Raw genomic sequence first — 20,610 nt, 5'->3', positions numbered from 1 at the left:
TTATGACAGGTGTTAATATGCATTCAAGAAGCGATTACAGGTTCAATGTGCTCTCCCTCTGATTGTATGTGCAGCTAATAAATAGACGGTGTAAAGAAATGTGTGTTTGGCCTTAGGATGCAAAATTAAAGTTCGCGGTTTTGCACTCGAACCATCTTCGAAAAAACACTAATACTTACTGTAATGTAATTTAGTTCAGGATTACGTTGTTTCGGTAATATTAAAAGATTCAGCATAGAATCTTGTATACTACTGCACTGACGTGTACACTCATGTGTAATATACAGCAACTCCACATGACTGATAGTTTATCACTGCAATATGTATGATGGCTTTCACTACGACTTTGATTCAGGGATGAAGGGCAATCCAAATTACGTACCTGACAATATGCCTTTTCGCTTTGTATGGCTCAGATAGCAGATCTCGATTGCGACCACAACAACATTGCTAATCACGCATTTCCAGTTAGATAGAGCTGAGTCCTCCAGGAGCACTTGAGTGCAGCTATTTCCAATGCTCAACCTTTGTACTACTCATGGACAACTCAATAAACCTATTTTACAAATAAGCAAGGATAGGCTTAGATTGCAGAACTAGTAACATCAGCGTATATGTAACTTGTAGGTAACACTAACAAATCTATCATATTAATGATATGACAATAGATAACAAATAAAACTCTTCACTAAACAGAAGTATTTGAGTCCAATGTACCATCTGTAATGATACTATAAACTAAGAATTTAAAAAATCATTTTTTCATAAAAATTATAATGGCAATTTGGTAGGTGAAGATGGAACGAAGTTTTTTGTAATATTTTAACTTTTGGATACGTGCATAACATTATTTTTAAAAATCACAAGGACAGTACTTGTAATCAAGAAATCGTTGAAAGCAGAAGCAAAATAGTCAAGAATCACCTGTAGTCAAATAACATTGCTTGTCAGTAGTAATTAACAAGTCGGATAAAATCACGAAAAAGATGAGAGCAAACCTCAGGGTAAATTAAAGTTCAAAAATACTTATTTGTACATCATTAGATAACAACAATATTTTTCAGAAAATGTAATTAGGACTTTCCTAAGATTTTGTAAATTTGTATGTTGGCTTTTGGCAAAGTAGAAAGGAAAAATAATTCAAGCAAACAAGGACAATAGTCCATATAAAATGACCAAGTTTGCAAGTAAAAAATCATTCTGCATTCTGCATTCTGCATTCTGGGTCCTGCAGAAATTACAAATACCGCAAGAAAGACCATTGTCCGGTCAAGACCAAGCGAAATATGGAATAAGGTAAAGTATGACTACAGAGAACTTTAACTGTCTATTTTGCATGTGACATGATATTAGGAGGTCTCTGAATGTGACAGGCAAAGTTTAAATACTTAAATATTTAGCTTATTTCCGTTTGGTTAAGCATTCAGTAAAATTATAATGATCTGTTATACAATTAATCTGACATACTATGTCTGGTGATGAATTCAGTACTCTTGGATGTTCACTGTTAAATAATTTATATTGTTACAAAAATATCCACTATACTACCATTGTAAGTCAGTTGTTTCATTAATAAAATATTGTAAATTGTGACAATAAGAGATTGCAACCATTCGTTTAATTGCACTCTTAATTTGATTTAAGAATTTACTGTTCCTTTAGTTATTGATTTCATACAATTTATTTTGATTTTGATTTCTTTAATATTAAAAATGTTTGACTTATTGTACACATCCAACCTCTTTCATGGACCTCTGAAACGATATAAATGATTAAAACATAATTTATCATATTGTTTGGTTAATATTTTACTGATTTTTCGCCACTTTTATTTGTTCATGTTTACATGCATTTTATAGACAGTGAAAATATACCTATGTCCTGACACTTCGGATTTGGAAGCAGGAGATATTCTTATAATCAAATATCAATACCGATTTCATAGGAGGCGAAGTCGACAAAATAGATTTTTGACCGCTTTTTCTGTTTCCGACCACTGTGATCCGAATCTCCTTTGATTTTTCGTTTTCCTTGGGTCTATCATAAAAGGTCTACCCAAATTTGTGTTAGAATTAATTTATTGATCAGATATTTTTATGGTCATGATGCTAAATTATTTTCTTATATGAACTGTAACATATCTTTTATGAGATCTAGCGCTGCATTCAGATTTTGCACTTGAGGTCATTGCTGTAATATTGGGTTAATTCAATTGTAATCTTTTGTTGGAATTAAAAAAAATACGTTTTCAAAATTCAATTTCTTTTTCCAGTTCAAACAGTACAGCCAACTCCAATATTTCGAGCACTAGTTGAAGGTAACTCCGTTTGGTACCAATGGATTGAGCTATTTGGGGGAGAATAACGTGTAAATTCGGATTTGGCTCCGTATTGTAGCGAGCACTTTAATCGTAACCAATGTTACAACTTAATATCAGTAAAAATTTGTCTTCGTATTTAAATAACCGAGTGAGTTGAAAGACAGGTTAAAAACATTAAATTAGTTTTAAACACACTTCATTCAGAAGCTTCCTATTCAGGAACACACAAAGATTTTTTCCACTGATGTAGGGAGGGGATGGGTGAAAAAGACCGACACAGAAACGAAGTGGTGAATATACACACCGTAATGACCATGTTACTTCATGCAGAATAAGTGTTATGAATGCACATTGAATAACTGTATTAATTACAATAAATACGTTAAATACCTTGGTGGTTGGGTAGCAAATCTAATATGTTTTAAGATGTGCTTCGAAGAACCGAATCCCTTTAGAAAATCCGGCAAATGTCCCCTGTTTCTAATATAATTAAATTATAATTCAATACATATTTGAACTCTGAGATTTGTAGGTTTATACGGAAATCTTTGAGTTTTACGTCCCACGGTTATGCCGGTTAGGCTAAAGGAGACGGTGATAATGAGAAATGAATGAAATGGTGGAATGAAGAAAGTGGGAGGAAACGGGAGAGCCCCGAGAAAACCCACGCACACGGTGTTCGTCCACCACAAAGTTCACTTGGCGGGGGCTGGGATCGAACCCGGGACCCCAAGCACCAGAGGTGAATAGGTTTATACGGATATTTATTGAAGAATTGTATTATTTAGAAAATTGGCAATTACTGATGTGAGCTGCTCATAGTGACAGCGACTTGCCACTATTTTTGTAAAAGTTTGTAGTAATATCGATTTGCTTTACCCACGAAAGAATCCGTGAAGATTTTTTTTTTTTAATCTTCGGTGAGAAAAGGTTTTTCCTCCCTCCCTGTCCACGAATTTCACATCATAGAATGGAACAGTAGAAAGAACCGCAACCAAATGAAATTGTAGGAAATATTGAACGAACTTGCTTTGCTTAAAATGATCAAGCGCAGATTAAGTTCCACGGCAGGAAAAAATACAAAATTTACGAAGAAAATAAAATTACACGAAACGTAGGGATGCCATGATCATGACTGTGAGGTGAGTTATAATGAAGAGTGAAGGTTTTAATGTTATATTATGTGAAGTCATGTAGTGACAGAATTCACGTAAAAGTAAATACTACAATAATGTAAGCGCACTACTCAACTGAAGAAAGTGTAGACAGCCTTAGGGGAACAAAGTGTTCAGAAAATATACATCGGTTGCATTATAAGCCAGTGTTGTGTTAACCAATTATGACCCAAATTTACTTTATGTATGCAAAATACAATGACTATAAAAATGTATTTCTGTTATGCACTTTATACCCGAAAGTTGTTTTGTAAGTGTGTGTGCAAATTTGTAACATAGAATTAGATGTATCCTCTTATTGTTCACGGATTTCAACCTCAGGCAATAGGGCTATTTCCAAAGGTTTGAGCAAGGTACAGTATATACCATGTTTACATCATACTTGGAACAGATAGACGCAAACACAAATGCTGGTTGGGTGAATTGGATGCTAGATTGTACGCTCACTTCAATTATGTTGTATCTTTAAATGAAATAAAAAATGGTAACTAAAGCAGAATTCAATATTCTTTCAAGACAGGATTACATTAAGAGTATTATTATATTTTGTACAACCATAGCTGATATAAGGTTGAAGTTTGTTGAGATTTTGATTTACATATTTAAAAGCTTGCCTCTGGCTAATTCGGGATTACGCCCCCAAACCTATGCGTTTGCTTTACCTACATTTTAGCACCTCAAATTTCAGATCTCGCTTCCGTTATTCTCACAACAAGATTAAGTTTATGACATTATTCTTTGTGAAAAAAATAAACCTTTCCCACCTTGAATACGGTTTTCAATGACAGTAAAATGATATATATCTAAGTCGACCGAAGTGCTGTGTTTTAAAAAATCAAATAGTATACCCATTTTCTTATGGTGATTAGATTGACACCTAAAAGCCATTTTTATATAGGGTGACCCAAAAGTAGGTATGGAGTACCGTACTGATCAGCTCATTGCATTTTATATCATTTCTTATTGTTATCCATCACATAGACTTAGTTTCTTTATTATTTGTTCTTAATGTGTTTAAACTTACATCTTAAGCTCGGAAGAGTTGAAGCAAATGAACCCATAAACTAGAATATTATACTTGATTAGTGCACGGGTGTACACCTACTTTTGGATACACTGTATATTGAGATAAAATAGAAATTTCTCCCTTCTCTATTAAAAGTGGAATCGTCCGTAATACTGAAGCATATGCCCACTTGGTTTAAATAAGGATTTTATGTATGAAGTCTATCCCTAACATGTCTCTAATCTTAAAAGGTTTTGAGATACGGCCATCCTATTATAGCAATTGTAACACAACCCTCCCCTCCCCTTCTATAGAAAATATCAAAAAACGATGGAACACGAGTCTAATTATTTTCAATCTATATTTCATGTTTCTATCTCATTAGAGATATGGATAATTTACTATAATAATTCCCACCCATATTTTCTCCTTTCCTCGTCGAATTTCCAAAAATTATTCCTTAGGGGTACCTTTCGTCACAAATCCTAGACATTGTCAAAATTTCAAATTTCTAACTTAAGCGGTTTGACCTGGGCGTTGACAAGTCAGTCACTCACTCACTCAGAACTTATTTTATATAGAAAGATTGGGTCATTCCCAGTTTATATACAACTCACGAAGAACCCTGATCATGCTACACCTATAGGCACTGAATCGCTGATAACAACTATTAACTTGTAAATTGAACATGACCGGACTGAAATTCAGAAATTAGTACTCTCTCCTTTATCTTTCTCAGTGGCAAACCACTCACTGATGACTAGTACAGCTCAAATCATGTTTTACGTGCGATTTTATTGAATTACACCAGTTTGCAATTTGTGATCTGAGTAGAGGGATGGAGGAGAAAATACAAGATTTATGTATGTATGTAGAGACAGGTCCATAACCAGTAACAAACGCAGAAGAAGCTACAGAAAATTTTCTTTTTATGTATCATTTTTACCAATGGACTAGGAATGTTCACATGAGGAAGAAGAAAGTTACAAGTATGCAGACATGGATCCTTAGTAACGGAGCGCTCAACTATGGTGCGAATGGTCCCCTGTTACATCTCAGATGATCTTTAATTTGAAGTATCGAGTTGGCTCAAACGAATTAGTGCCGACTGTTGTGCTCTTGTAAGCTTCTTCAATACGAGCTCATTTCGACCTATTTTATCCGAAAAAGTAAACCAGAAATTCCTCTTTTCCCTTGGAGAATCTCTTTATTCCACATTACTTAATTTTGTAATGCGCATATTTTGAAAGAGGAGTTATGACGTCTTTCTAAATTTAATTTACAATCAGCAGGGCGCTTTCGAAGTAAACGGTTCTAAGATTCATTTTCGCGATTATTCAGCATATTATTATTATTATTATTATTATTATTATTATTATTATTATTATTATTATTATTATTATTATTATTATTATTATTATTATTTTGAATCACCCTGTATATAAATGAAATGAAACTTCTTTCCAGGTAAGGTATGTTCTTGTAGATATTTTTGAGATATAAACTGTGGGATAAGGGTTCGACGTTTGTCCTTACTAACGCCAGAAACATAAAAAGGCGAAGAAAATTTTATTCACGAAACTTGGAAAATTAGGAATTAAAGGCAGTTGTGTCTATTTTGCAGTCAAACGAGAATCTTGATCTGTAGGTTGGGTAGCAATGTATCCTTCTGAAATAGCAACGACAAATTGATACCAAGTATAGACATCCCATGGCCGTGATAATGTCCTCTCTTAAAACAACCTTTGTATTCCAGATGTATTCCAATTGGATGTACTGCTCATCTTCACAAATTTCCAGCAACCCAACTAAAGCTTACAGAATACGTTTTCGTACATTTGTGATACTGTGGTGAGTTTTTACATAAAATAAGTCTTAGTAATTACTGAACCTGTTCTTGGTTAATATTTTAACTTACATTGTTACTATGGTGATATAACAACTTGGGTGTGAAATTTAAATCAAAAGCAGTGTAACCAATCCCACATTTTGTTCCCTACTTTACTATTATTTCACAACTTGTGTAAGGTGCCTCAAAAGAATAATACGAAGTCTGTCTTTACAGGATTGGAGAACAAGGTTGGGTGCATGCTTTGTGTAATTTTACGAGAATTTAAGATGCGGTTTTTGAGATATTAATTTTTGAAAATACTCCAATTTTGAAATGTTCACTTTTTTTATGCTAAATTCTCACTTGTGGTGTACAGATAGGCATGAAATAATATTTTTGCTGTAATGTCATGTTTCCATAGTGTTTATTCCTAGCACAAAACAAATCTTATGTGTTTTATTTAGGTACAGGAAATATCCGAAATATGTGCACAACGAAGTTTTTTTCCAAGTTCAACAATTTTGTTACGGTTTATATTACTCCTCTAATATCTGTGTTTCGAATGGTTTGGAAGAGTTGAAAACATAGTATAAAATAAATAATGGAAAAGGTTTCTCGCACTTTTTGATCTTTCTTAATACCTTCAAAACGCAAATTCCTCATTTTGGTGCAAAAGTAATTATCTATGGTGATTTTTTAAGAGGCTGCAACACCGTTGCAAATCATCAGAGACCAAAACTATTTTGTTTCTGTATCCTGGCCATGTCCATCTTTAATATATATATATATATATATATATATATATATATATATATATATATATATATATATATATATATATATTTCATGAGAATTCAAAATGGTCGATAGGCACCCGTTGTATGATTTGAAATGAAACAGCCCGCCAGATGTTAACACATCATGGGCACTGGCGTTTCACATGGCGAAGTCAATGTGGATTTGTTACAGGCCAATAGTGCATGTTCCTTGTGTTAACATTTCCATGATTGGTAAAGGTTGCTTCGAGCGGTTTGAATCATTAGGCTGAATATCGTGAAGCAAAACCCATCGGCATTCGAATTTCTCTGAAGAGCATAGGCATTCGTAACTGTTTCTGGGTTAGTATTCCTATCGTATCCAGTAAAATTCAGAAAGTGTAAGAAAGAGTTGGATAACTTTTGAAAAAGAAATTGTGGTAGAGTCCTCATTTCTGGTGCGATGGACCCTTTATTAGGGTATGAGAGCTACTGGGTAGAAGAAATTATATATTTTTATATGAAAATTCTCCTCCTAATAATTTACTGGGGGTGAATAAAGGATAATATTGCCACATGCTTGCAAATTCATATGTAATTAATTCATAAACTAGTAGCTAGCGGTGTCCCTAACCTTGCATAGTTTAATATTTGTAGAGCTCTCTATGTCGGGAAGAGGTTTCGTTTGCACTTCTGTCTCCCTCACCCGAGTTCAATTGTTATAATCTCGCACTCAACCCCAAATTCGGTCCCAGGTCATGTGAGTTTCTGGTGAAGAAATAATGTCCGTGAGGCTTTTCGGGGCTTCCTGTTTTTTTCCAATATTCTCATTCAATCACACATAGTAAAGATTTTTAATGAAGGGGCGGAGCCTAATTAAAAGTTGATGTCCGGAGAGTATATAAGAGATGATCAACTCCCAAACAGCCAGAAGGAGTGGAAGTCTGATGAAGACACGGTTATTGTATTGAAACTGTTACGTGATTGTGTGTTTTGTTACATATTATCACATAGCCTTGCTCAGTGTATTATTGTGTTATAGTATAAAATGGAAACAATTCTTGATAGAATAGTTAAAGATTTTTGGATTGAATTTAGCGTCCCGTTCAGCAGCGAGGCTGCATGAAACATGGATCCACAGTTTAGTGTGGGATCCGAACCACATGAGCTCCCGTCGGGAGTCGAACCCATATCTCCATATATCGTAGAGAATCGGTTCAGAAAAGATGTTCAATTTCAAGGTTATATTATATTATTTGCTAACAAATAGTAAATGCCATCTACGGATTAAGTAATTGTAACCGTCTTTCATGGAAATGAATTAGTTAAGGCAAACGACTGTTTATCTTTTCTATTTTTTAAAAAAAAAAAAACTCTTCTTTCGAAAGAAATAACATATTCCAACTCGGATTGCTGCAATAGTTAAACATATTCTATCTCCATTTGGTGGTATCCCAACCAAAAGATGACATGAAATATATCTGCATAGCCATGACAGCGATGTGGGCGGTTTTTAATGGTAGAGATTTTGTGTGGAGACAGCGCCACCTGAATAGAACTTCGGAAAGACCAACTGACATATGTTTCTGTGTCCAACAAGAAACATTATGTTGGAACTTGTCACAACCTTTCATCATAAGGAAAACTGCTAAAAGGAAGAAAAAAATGAAGGCTATCTATCTCTCTGTCTCTCTCTCATACGGAAGTAATGGTTTTCAAATATATATAAATGTCTTGTTATATTTTATAGTCTACGCATATAAAAGGCCAAATAATTCTAACACAGTTTACTGTAATAATTGGAAAAATCGTAACTACCGTGTTTACTTGAATGTAAAGAGCACCTTCTAAGACAAAATTTAGCTCCAGAAATAAAATGCGCACTAAAATCAATGACGCGTTACATTCGAGTGCAACATTTAAAAAAAGGCGAATTTTAGTTTGGTTTGTCACTTCGATACCAATATATATCGATTGTTATATGTACCATGTTTAGACAATATCACAGTTATACAAAAATTGAAATTTAAATGTTAATCTTAATTTTAGGCGATACAGTACAACCCCTCAAATCCGAACCCCGGAAATCCGAAAACCCGGCAAATCCGAACACATTCTCAGGGGAAAAAAATTAACTACAGCTGAAAAATGAAAAAAAAAAAAAGATTTAATCACACAAATTTAGTTTTTTTTTTTAAAGGTTTTAACATATTTAGACTTGACGCTTATTCAAAACGTTATAAAATACAGTTAAGTTTAGATAAAATAGGAAATAGTTTACGTTTACTTACGTATTTCAAAGAATCCAAAACAATGAAATCATTTTAGGTTAACTGGTTTACGATTCACACGAAAAATAATAACACAAGATTAAACAAACACTCATTTTTCACTTGAAGTCAGTTATCTTTAACTGTTGAAGATTAGAAAATCGGAGGCAATTCCAAGCCAGCGTCGCATGAACATCACGTCGTTTGGAGAGACTGACGGGTGTTGTTCCAATCATTTTGGACATGAGTGTACACCCGCCAGTCAAGGTCACTGCCCTTTCGACCACTGGGCTACCCTGTCTAACCTCAGTGGTTGTTTTACCGCCAATTCAATGACGAAATAAGTACGTAATATTATTTCCCGGGTAATCCGAACTCCCCGAAATCCGAACAGGCTTCAGCCCCAATTAGTTCGGATTTGAGGGGTTGTACTGTATCTCATTAACTTTACTGCTTACTGCCATCTTGTTCGTGTCATCATGAATTCTTGATTAGTGTATACTTCAGTATCAGATTCAGCTCAATAGGTGGCTTGATTAACGTTCAGTGACAACTTTCAGGTTTATAGAAAATGTATTTTCTCAAAAACTACGGATGAGAATTTATGACCACATAATACTCATCTACATAATTTTGTTTAGTTGTTATTCTCATCTTTGAACAATTTTTTTTTTCGTTAAACGCTAATATTTTTGTAGAATTTCATCGCTGGCTCCACTTCAGTCACAAGAAATGTACAGGATATTCTGTTCAAACCTCAGAGAAAAAAAGATGAATGATAGGGTTTTCAGAGAATTCAAGAAAAACTCATTCTGCTTTATGCAGAGTCGTTTTGACGTAGGATTAGCGTCATACTAAAGGCCTGACTACTCCAGGAAACATATGTGAGTCGAACTCTTTAGTATGGCAGTAATCACGCGTCAGAATGTCTCTGCATAAGACCTATTCCGCCTTATGCAGAGTCGTTTTGATGAACGATTAGTGTCATACTAAAGGCCTGACTACTACAGGAAACAAATGTTAGTCGAACTTTTAAGTACGGCACTAACCACGCGTCAGAACGACTCTGCATAAGGCCCATTATGTTTTATTTACCATACACTAACTTACGACCTTAACATTTGTCCCATTGCATTGGTGGCATGAATAATGTCCATCCAGTGTGTTCAACTTCTTGCCATGTTCTTTCTTACATGCCTCCGTTACTGTTGCAATCTTATCACGGATTCGGGTTCGTAACTCTGGGGTGTTATTGACTGGAGTCCTCCGTGTACACTCATCTTGAAATTTCGTTGCTGTTGCTGAGAACCATACTACTGCCTGGGCGCGTTATTGAGCAGTTGGCATGTATATTTATGCAACTGTGGTGCCGAATAGTGAGCAAAGGACATCTTCAAGTCAAGAAAACAAAACCTGAAGATCTATGGGCTCACTTTTTGTCAACGCAACGCAAACTTTGCGTTATCGGTGTAGCAGAAATATTTTTTTTTGCGTACTCTTTTGCTCCACAAATTTTGGAGGCTGATAGGGAATGTCCTTTTATTTGGTGTTACAGTTATTTCACAATTCATTGTATTTTGTACACAGTAATTAATTGAAATTAGAGAGATTTAAACGGCACCATGCATTCAGGATCGACCAAACATGTTTACATAAAATTTAATTTATAGGACTATTTCGCAGCTCTGAATGTGCTAATGCGTGTAATTTTTCTGCAAGTCTATGAAACGTTCACTAGGTGTCACTGCAATGGCAATTAGAAGCTAAACGCAATGCAGTATAATGCTCGACAGGTAGTTTATCATGAAATTGGACTCTGTTATTTACGATTCAGTACCTGCAGACGTATAAACCAATGTTTTGTTTCGAGTGGTAGAACGATGGTTACGATATTGGGAATCTGTGGCTAACTTCGAAAGTAATGTCGAGTGGTGTGGTGTTCAGCACTGATATTAGAGAATTGTAATTATGGCATTTGATCAACTTGTTTCTATTAACTTTTCGTTTTGAAGTTTATTCATATATTGCTTTGAGCATTGTATTGACAATCCTCAATTGGATTTATAGTTAAAATATCTATGTTGTGTTTAGCCTCTAACGATCGCTGAAGTGACATGTAGTAACGCTTACAGAGTATTACAGAAAAATTACACTTACCAACATATTCAAAGAAACGTAATCGCCCTGTAAACGAAGTTTCGAACAGATATACTTTTCATAAGGATTTAAATGTATTTATCTCTTCTGCATCATTAAAAAAGTCTTGAAAGTTTCTGTGCTTATCAGCGTATACAAGTAATTCAACTTTCGTTTTACAGAACGTCAAAAATAATTAGCATTTACTTGCATAGAATCCTATGCAAGTAAAGACAAACATGTTAGTGCGTCACGCTTATTCTTCATAGTAAAAGTCACGCTAATAGGTGCCGCTAGCAGTGCTGCTCGACATCGATAGATGACGCTAGGGTACACACAATTTAAGACCTTTGTGAATATTGGAACTTTAAAACTGCATTGTTCCAATGTATCTATTTCAAAATTGAACAAAAGTAGTATTCATATTTAGAATTGAGCATTAATATTTTTGTAACGATGTTAGATGGTTGGAAAAAAGGAGAAAAATGAAATTCCATAATTTAGTTTAACGTCCCACGATTATGCCGTTTAAGCTAAGAGAAACTATTATTAAGACAAGTGAATGATGATGAAAGATTGGTGGAATGAGAGTGATGGAGGAAACGGGAATAGGCTACTCCGAGAAAAACCACGTGCACAATATTGTCCACTACAAACTAGGAAAAAAGTTAAGCCCAAACAATTAACGCTCTTCATTAAGCATGATTTTAGCTTCTATTGCTCAGTGGCCTGAACAATTAAAGCGCAACAATTATCATGTAAATTAATTACACTATTTTGATGATACGAAACGGTAAGAAAGGAGTATGTTCAGTTTAACCACTTTAGAAGAAAAAATTAAATATTTGAACATGGCGAGAAACGAGGTGTTTGTGATATTGAACACGGTGACGTCATTTCTATGCAAGATAAAAATAGATAAAAAGAAACAGGAGGAGAACAAGAGTACGGAATAATAAAACAAAAACAAATCGTGTCCCGTAGGAGGAAAAGCAAGGCTTCCGTCACTCCACTTCCTGCATATTAAAAACAACTCTCAGTGACATCTATGTTCCTTCCTTTTGAACACATACACACACTCTACACAACAACTAACGGGCGCTATCTGCATTTACTATGTACTACTGTACGTTAGGTTTTTCCTTCTTTTTTTTTCGGATTATATCTTGACAAATGCATCAAGAAGTCAAGGGTGAGTCAGATACGTGTAAGGACGTCTTTGTGAGCAACGAATTTACGCATCGCGCACACGCTCTGCTTCACGCACATGCAGAGAAAGAAAAAAATACAGAAAGGTAGACATAACACTGCAGGGATTCCAAAGAAATGAGAAACTGCTGTGCCTCATCTGTCGGTAGGTTATTGAGGTTGCGCTGCCTCAAGTGGCGACTCATAACGTTAATATATCGAAACCTTGCACCACCGTAGGGGACTGTAGTTTATACGGTCATTAATATGATTTATTCTACTACTATCAATGTCTTCCGCCATTGCATCACGCAGGTAGAATGATCATAATCCAGGCTACTTGAAAGACAGTTAATAATGTATGTTGCAACAAATTCACAGGAGGAGGAATTGGTGTTTGCATTGTACGAAAAGCGATATTTAGACAGTGTCCAAAAATATATGTTGTAAGCAGTGGCGTATTTACGATTTTGTTTCGGGAGGGGCTTTGCTAACTTTCTGGGGGGGGCTTTGCCTGGAAATGTGAAAATTCTGCAAGGTATTTAATTTACTTTACTATACTAAGAAAGATTTCGGGGGGGGGCTTAAGCCCGGAAGCCACCCCCCTAAATACGCCACTGGTTGTAAGTACAGAAGTGTGTTCCTTAGATGAATTAGGAATTAGATTTTTGGGTTTTCAGTATCTATGAACATGTTAGCTCGTCATGTATGAAGAATGACGTCTCGGTGATCACACTATCCGGTGAATTGGGAAGGAAGGAAGTGGCTGGGACCATTATGTTAGGTATGGCTGGCTTGCAAAAAGCTTTTTTACTTTTTTGACCAACTCACCCCACCAGGAAACGAACCCGGGACCACTCGCACCAAAGACGAGAACGTTAGCTACATTCCGTAGATCCAAACAAACAAGAAAAATAACAATATTCGTCAAAAAAAAAATGCCTAATTTCGTAGTTCTGAAGGGGTGTACCATGTCACGCATAAGCTCACATTAACCAAGAAGAGATTTTTTCCACTGAATAAAATCTCTCGTTCACATCTGAGTGCCCCACAAGATTTACATAAGACGTGAGTTTTATGGCCAAACCGGCGAATATCACAATGTAGCTAAACGTACGCGGATCCGTATGTAAGATGATGGTAGCACTAGATACTGACACGGGAGGGTCCCACAAGTTGTCGCTAAAATCTGATTGCCGCATAGCACATTTGATAGAGCATCATGAGAAATGAACATGAGCAAAATTTAAGGTGCTGTGGACCAGAAGGATAGGAGCTGCAGAGCTTCAAATTTTGAATATCCAAAAAATTATATAATGGAATTATGTACGTTTAAAGTAAATATCTTGAAAACCGTTAGAGCAATCAAAACAAAAGTTGCAATCAAAACAATATAATGAGAACAAAATGCGTTATCGAAAACCATAAACAGTGCTGCCAACTTAGCATAAAAATATTTTGTTTGAAATAGCACCATATACAAGTATGCACAGATTTAAAATGCACTATTATCACTAAACATAACAGTGAAGTGTAGTGGTACAGTGTTGCTCACAATTGGAGCTACATGTGCTGAAAATAGAGAAGTCTGATATGTAGCAACAGGATAATAAAGGAATCTGGTTCTCATACTATGAATTTAGTTCAAATGCATAATACAGACAGTATAATATAGCAGAATGTCAGCAGTGTCACAAAATATTGATGCATTTGGAAAACGAAATTAAATGATGCCATTTTTATGCCCTGTGTCAGCTCCGAATCTATATGGGAGTATAAAGTGGGATCCGAATCACTATGAAAGAGAAAGATTACAATAAAATGTAACGTGAAAAGTACAACAAAAACATGTCCAAGGTGGGATTGGAACCCGCGATGCCTAATATGTCGGTTGTCTACCCATCTAGACCACATGGCTATCCTGGCCGACTAAAAACGAAATGAGGTAGTAGTAAAATAGTTATATTTTGCAATGTGAATGCGGTAATAATGTACGGTCTTACTGTAACTTTCTGATATTTCCTTACCTTTTTTGATTTCGTTAGCCAGGTCTTTATATTTGCTTATTTTCGTGCTGAATGTTGTACGTATGTTATGATTCAATGGTACTGCTACATCCATTAGGGTTACTTTTTGGTATATTTTATTGATAATAGTGATCTCAGATCTGTTTACAGGTACCGTTACATCTGTTCTGATTTCTTGATCTCAGTAGAATATGTATTTCTCGTTTTCAAGGACTGAATTAGGCTGGTATTTGTAGTATGGCTTGGTATCGGTGATTTGTTCCACCTTGTGTGCCAAAATCTGGTGACATTGTTGTATCTTTTTAGATAGTCTGTGGGAACCATTATACGACATGAGCCTGTGATGTGTTCAATTGTTTCTGACGGTTCTCCGCATTTTCTGCACTTTTCATCCGGTATATCTTCTTTCCTATGTATTTACAATAGTTTTGGGTTGGTATCACTTGGCCCTGTGTGGCCATCATAAATCCTATTGTTTTAGAAAAGAGTACAGTTTTCCTGAGCCAGGCAGATGATTGTCAGTTTAGATGGGTATGATATTATTATTATTATTATTATTATTATTATTATTATTATTATTATTTATTATTATTATTATTATTATTATTATTATTATTATTATAAATGTACTTTTGTCTCTTTTGCAAAATTGAAATCATTACGATTGGAAATTCGAAACATGTATTTCTCAATAACCTTATTATACGATATTTTTCTACACGTATCTTTGAAGAATTAAATTTAATTATCATTTTATTTGTAATTTATCTATAAGCACCCGATGATTGCCAGATAAAAGAGAGGAAGCCAATTTCCCGGGTATTTATCCTCTGCTGTTATGTAACCCCACATAAATATGTAGTGTGGGTTGCATACAAGCAAGCCATTTTTAAGAATCGCGAGAAACGTGGATACATTTCACCCACCTACTCCTCCGCTTCGAGCCGAAAATCGAAGCGCTTTGATCTTGTGAAAATTTCTCTAAATATCAAATTTGGTAGCTCTAGGTGACTTCTCCTATGCAAAAAGCAGGATGTCAGACACACACGTTATTGTTATTATTAATTAAATATATTGATTTGCCTTTTGACAAAGTAAACAAAGCAGAATGTTTCAGTTCCATACAGTATTGTGCTGAACGTTAAAATATATGCATAAAAATCAGAGAGAGAGAGAGAGAGAGAGAGAGTTGTATTTTGTTTCCTTTTGAGAGCTTGTGTCGTTGAGAGGTACTGAGCGTAATGAGCAAGCAAGTAATAACCTTGAGGAAAGCGGGTGTTTTAGACGTTGAAATTGATAGCTTTATTTCAGAAGAAGAGGGTGAGGAAAGAAAAAGAAATCCGAATTTCCCTTTCTTTTTATCTAAACAAAAAAAATTGATTTTCAGTAACACACGTGTCGTGTTAGACCTTAAAACGTTACTTTATTATAGATGGGCTTTAAGTTCATTCAACCATTTTCTCTCTCTCTCTTTTGAATACTTAAAAAAAATGTAGGAGTGATGACAGAGCATATAAAATGAAGAAGACAGATTATTTTTTTTTTCTTTCTAGTTTCTTTCTTTATAGAAAAATCAAATTGTAAGAGAGAGACCGATGAAGGCTTTTTTTTTTTAATGCCAAAGGAGAAGAAGGAGGAGAGGCCTGTGACGTTTTGGCAATGATGAAATGGTTGTAACACAACCAATAACTCAACACTTGCTGTTGTTCGACATGAAAGAGTTTTAAGTAAATGTCACTAGATGTCGACACATACATTATCCAAGAAAATGATTTTTCTTTTTTTTCTTTCTTTTCACTGGATCACTTGTATAGCTAAAGTATCACTTGTCCGTATGAAAAAGTTTTCTATTTGAACTGCTTTCAGTGGTGGATCTAGCCCGAGTCTAGGAAGGGGGGGAGGGCTATTATCCCAGTTTTTTTTTGAGTGACGAAAGTAATTTAAGCTATTATTTATATATTGTTGAAAGTTTATAGTAAACTCACAGGCCGGTAGCCAGCCCAAAAATCTAGGGGGGGGGCGCGGTAGAAGTTAGGGGGGGCGACCCAATCACATCATAGTTCATCATTATATTATAGTTCATTTGCAAGCCTACCATGAAAATTTTAGGGGTCAGTAAAAATTTAGAGGGGCCAGGCCCACCCTAGCCCCCCGTGGATACGAGCCTGTAAACTCATGATATACGTATCATAGTTTGAGTTCTGACTGCCCTCCCCCAGTTTTTATCTTCTAGATCCGCCATTGACTGCTTTTAACAAAATTGTTTTACATACTAATTAAGTTGGGTATTTTCATTCATACAGTACATTCTTCTATTTATTCATTTATTTAGGTTTGTTCTCGAATATTTAAAGCACATATTCCTTGCTTCAATTCCAATGCATATTTACAATAGGGGTGCATATTTAAATTCAGTAGCTTTACACAGTCTTTTTTTTTTTTTTTTTTTTTTTTACCAAATATGCTCTTAGTACCCTCAATAATCATTTTTATGGGTGGCATTGCATTCCTTGGTGCAAGTTTAATTTAGAAAAGCTAAACCGTAATGGCTACTGGATAAATACAGCGTTTTTCCGGTAAAATTCGATGCAAACATCCTTTAAAAAAATGTTATGAGCATTCACAAATATACTATCCACCATGCTATAATATGCATGCAAAAATATGCCATAAGAACGACTAGTACGAAATGCATGCACCTGCCTGAGCTAGGTGGTCATTACAAGTAAAATTTCTATCTATTTCGGTTGAGGGCAGGGCGAAGTGATTCCATCTGCGTGGTAGTTCGTCCGTAAGTACCAGACGTGGGGCGTCGTCGGTCGGTATGAGGGTAAACTAAAATGTCCGTACAAACTGCAGTCACTGTAATCAAGGCCGGATCCAAGATTCTCTGAGGAGGGTGCACCAATAACTACCAGTGCATTTGAATTAAATTTGAGTTTTTTAAATGCCTTTAGGCATCTGTGATGTGAATGAACAATTTCTTTAGAAATGCTATGTGTCTGCTCTAGATGAATTCTTTTACTTCAACCTTCAAAAAATTGACTTAAACTATTGATTTTGCAAAACTCACTGCTAGCTTCTTACATTAGGTCGTCTGTATTTACAACGAAGGGGGGGGTGCACGTGCACCTTTACATCCCCCCTAAATCCGGCCCTGACTATAATAGACGTAATCCTCTTCCGTAATCAATTCAGGTACCTCTAACATACACTTCAGTTTATTTTGGTATTTTTTCACGATGTGTATGTTCTGCCATTGTTCACAATTTCACTACCTATACAACGAAATCTTCAGGCAGTCTATGTGTACTTACCTCTCGGATACTTCCATGGTTGCGTCGTGGGTTAACACATTTCCTTCACCTTCGCATTATAATGGCTGTTTTATTTTAAGAATTCCACGGTCAACATCTTCCATTTTCCTTCCCTTTCTTCTGTGTAGCTACAGACTTCGTGAGTAAGGTCCCCACATATTTGCGTTACTCGTACTATCAAATTAATATTATAAATTTTTCTCCCCTAAAATTTCATAAGTATATAGACCTTTACTACTCAGTACACCTTGTGGGCACAGTTTTCGGTGTTGCCTTGATATCATAAAGCAATTGAGAACCTGAATTGCAAACCATCCCAACTTATTTTTTTCATATTTTCACTTATTATTACTATTATTATTATTATTATTATTATTATTATTATTATTATTATTATTATTATTATTATTTAGCATCTACGTTCGAAAGACTACTCATTTGCATAATATTACATCCTAAATCCAACTCAGAGCTTGTTGTTGGGTATTGAATAGTGGGGAATATCAGAGTTGGCAACAAATGACTAGTGCTTTACGCTTTTTTAATACAAAATAATTTCAGCTGAATAGAATAAATTCCCAAATATAAGAACTTAGGATTTTATTAAATACAGCAAAATGATTTAATACTTTTTTTTTTAATTCAGACGAATCACATCACTGTAATGGAAAAAAATTAATAGCTGAGAAAAAAGTTATTCAATTATAATGTTTTATTTGGCGTTGGTTGCAAACAACGGGAAACCAAAGTTAGTCACCTCCAGGACATTTAATTATGGCGAAGTATTAATACCTATCAGTATTATCTTGTTCATCAAAACTTAAATACATGTATCACTACTCTTCCATGAAAGGACACAGTTTATTTTGCCATGTTGCACAAAAATGCAAAAATAGAAAAAAAGAAGAAGAAAGAATGAGTAGAGACTCCAAGAGACTTTGAAAACATATTCAAGAAACAAGCTAATTTTGATGCTATCCGCCTGAATGGTACAGATTTCCGTGCAGACAAAGAACATGTCAGTGATTATTTTAAAATATCAGTACAGCAAAAAACAAAACAAAAAAAACACAAATAAACAATAATGATTCCCTGTTTCAAACTACAAAATATTTAAATACTCGTGCAAGGAACCTGAAAGGTATTGGTTATAAAAAATGTGGGAGGATTTCTTGATTTTTTTTTTTTTTTTTTTTTTTAAAGAAGTTCTTCAGAAAATGTATCCTTCAACACTGCAAAATAAAAGGGATATACTCTTCAACACTGTTGTTAAAAGCTAAAATGCTAAAAACTCTGAACCTTTTATTGAAGTATTTATCACCGGAAGAACTTTCTATACAACGCTTCTAAGTGTAACAAGAACTGAAACACCATGTGAGTGCAAAGAAGAAGACGAAATAGATGATGAGCAAAGAAATTTTCTTTTCTTTTTAGTTTTATTTTTTGGAGTATCGAAAGCAATAATGTATTAATACGAAATTTTTTGATACCGTTTTCCTTTTTTGTATTGTTTTCTTTTTTATTTTTGTATATACATCCTGAAAGAAACACTCCGGTGCATGGGACCTTTTGCAATTCAAATCTTCAATTGGAAAGGATCGTAATTAGAGTTACCCACGAGAAACGAAAAAAAAAAAAAATAAATATCGTCTTGTCTGAATTCTTGTCTCAAAAACGAAACGAAAGTCAAGAAGAGAGATTTGTATTTTCAATTTCGAGACAAAACGAGAAAGTTCTCGAGTCTCATGAGTAGCAGTAGTCCATCCCAAGTCTTAGATTTCAAACACTGTTTTAGTGTAACCATTATTCATAGTAAAAGAAAAAAAAACTTTAAATTGGTAAAGTAATTATACAAACACAAAATAGAGCATTTATCAATGTTTAATGAAACACCAGTCATTAACACAATACACTTTAATAATAAATTTTTTTTAAATGTTGTTATATCACACCCTTCATGGACCTCTCGTGACGTGGAAATATTCTGAGAACCTCTAGATGAAATTAAGAAGAAAATAATGTATTGATAGACTTCAAAAAAGCAGAAAATAATATAAAAGCAGCAAAAGCAGAAAACAACACTAAAAGAAACTCTTAAAAGCAGAAAATAATTCATTACTATTACGTATAAATAATTTTCAAATCTGTGATGCCACGCCAAACAAATTAAGGTCTAATATAAAACTATTTTCGAGAGTAATTTTATGAGGCATTAATTTGTTCGGCTTGGCACAGGCAAGAAAGTTTATTTTATATAGATAATAGTAATGAATTATTTTCTGCTTTTCAAGAGTACTATTATTATATTTTATGTTTAGAGCTTTTCTTATTTTCTGCTTATACGTGCTAATTGTGAAGTATGTGTGTAGTAACAGTGATGTGACTGTGAGATGACTGTGAACTATTGATTGAATTTGTTAAATTCCATTTTATTTTACGATTATCTTCTACAGAATCATGAACTGTTTAAAATTCTACGGAATAAAAACTTTTTATTAATGTTGTACATTTCCAGACAGCTTGTATAATCATGTATTTGTTAATTCTCGCTTTTGAAATTGTTAATAAACGCGACTAGTTGCCTT

At 34.6% G+C, this 20,610-nt stretch overlaps 1 long non-coding RNA gene across 1 annotated transcript in view; it reads left to right on the top strand.

The window, feature by feature from the left end:
- Nucleotides 1-1,214: 1,214 nt before the first annotated feature.
- Nucleotides 1,215-20,610, top strand: part of LOC145666584 (uncharacterized) — a 38,352-nt gene continuing 18,956 nt past the window's right edge. Inside the window, exons 1-2 of the long non-coding RNA XR_014127789.1 lie at nucleotides 1,215-1,296; nucleotides 6,258-6,352. This is a non-coding gene — a long non-coding RNA (uncharacterized LOC145666584). The remainder of the gene's footprint in view (nucleotides 1,297-6,257; nucleotides 6,353-20,610) is intronic.

Source organism: Thermobia domestica, chromosome 1 (genome assembly GCF_964235325.1).
Source record: "Thermobia domestica chromosome 1, izTheDome1.hap1.1, whole genome shotgun sequence".
NCBI classification, from domain to species: Eukaryota; Metazoa; Arthropoda; class Insecta; order Zygentoma; family Lepismatidae; genus Thermobia; species Thermobia domestica.
Note: the sequence above shows the minus strand (reverse complement) of the source record. Positions and strands in the feature narration are given on the sequence as shown.